Consider the following 1,578-nt stretch of genomic DNA (forward strand, 5'->3'; position numbering starts at 1 on the left):
CCCACCATTTTTGGGGGCCCTTGCCCCCCCACCCCAAATGGAGGGGGGGTGTACCTCACACAGCCGTTTGTAGGAGGCCCAGGGAGGCCTGCATGAGGTGCCCCGCCTCCCATTTAGGGTGAGGGGGGAGAGGGCCCCCAAAAATAGGGGGCCCTCAGACTTTGCGGGGGTGTCTGGGTAATAAATTCTGGGCCGATTTGCGCAAATCATACCTCTGTGGATTCCCATGGGTGTCCTCTTTTCAGAAATGCATGGGGTTCCCTGTTTTCCTTGGTGGCTTGGACACCAGAGGCCCATATCTGTATGTTGTGCTTGTCTGGAGAAAGTGGGAAATTCAGGTGTCAAAACAGACTTGGGGCTACCTGTGTTTTAGGCTTTCCCCTTGGCGCCCAGGTAGGTGCACCCACATATGTGAGGTACCGTTTTCATCTGGACACCTGTGGGTACGCGGGACAGTAGGACATGTGTTGTTGGCAGAGTGTTTCGATGGGTGAGCCGAGTGAAATGTGCGGAAAATGCGTTTTTTTCCCCACATTTTGGACTTTGTGGGGGTGTTTGGGTAATAAATTCTGGGCTGATTTGCGCAAATCATACCTCTGCGGATTCCCACGGGTGTCCCCTTTTAGGAAATGCATGGAGTTCCCTGTTTTCCTTGGTGGCTTGGACACCCGAGGCCAATATCTGTATGTTGTGCTTGTCTGGAGAAAGTGTGAAATTCAGGTGTCAAAACAGACTTGGGGTTACCTGTGTTTTAGGATTTCCCCTTGGCGCCCATGTAGGTGCACCCACACATGTGAGGTACTGTTTTCATCGGGACACCTGTGGGTATGCGGGCCGGTAGGCCATGTGTTGTTGGCGGCGTGTTTCGATGGGTGAGCCGAGTGAAATGAGCGAAAATGCATTTTATTTCCCACATTTCGGACTTTGCTGGGGTGTCTGGGTAATAAATTCTGGGCCAATTTGCGCAAATCATACCTCTGCGGATTCCCACGGGTGTCCTCTTTTCGGAAATGCATGGGGTTCCCTGTTTTCCTTGGTGGCTTGGACACCTGATGTCCATATCTGTATGTTGTGCTTGTCTGGAGAAAGTGTGAAATTCAGGTGTCAAAACAGACTTGGGGCAACCTGTGTTTTAGGCTTTCCCCTTGGTGCCCAGGTATGTGCACCCACACATGTGAGGTACCGTTTTCATCGGGACACCTGTGGGAACGCGGGATGGTAGGCCATGTGTTGTTGGCGGCGTGTTTCGATGGGTGAGCTGTGTGAAATGTGCAGAAAATACGTTTATTTTCCCAAATTTTGGACTTTGTGGGGGTGTCTGGGTAATACATTCTGGGCCGATTTGCGCAAATCATACCTCTGCGGATTCCCACGGGTGTCCTCTTTTCAGAAATGCATGGGGTTCCCTGTTTTCCTTGGTGGCTTGGACACCCAAGGCCCATATCTGTATGATGTGAGAAAGTGAAATTCAGGTGTGAAAACAGACTTGGGGTTACTTGTGTTTTAGGCTTTCCCCTTGGCAAAGGACCGAGGGCCGGCAGGTGCCCAAGGGCAGGCATGGGCCAGCACCGGCAGGGC

The sequence above is a fragment of the Ambystoma mexicanum genome, chromosome 4q, assembly GCF_040938575.1.
Source record: "Ambystoma mexicanum isolate Mex_15411 chromosome 4q, UKY_AmexF1_1, whole genome shotgun sequence".
In the NCBI taxonomy this organism is placed as follows: domain Eukaryota; kingdom Metazoa; phylum Chordata; class Amphibia; order Caudata; family Ambystomatidae; genus Ambystoma; species Ambystoma mexicanum.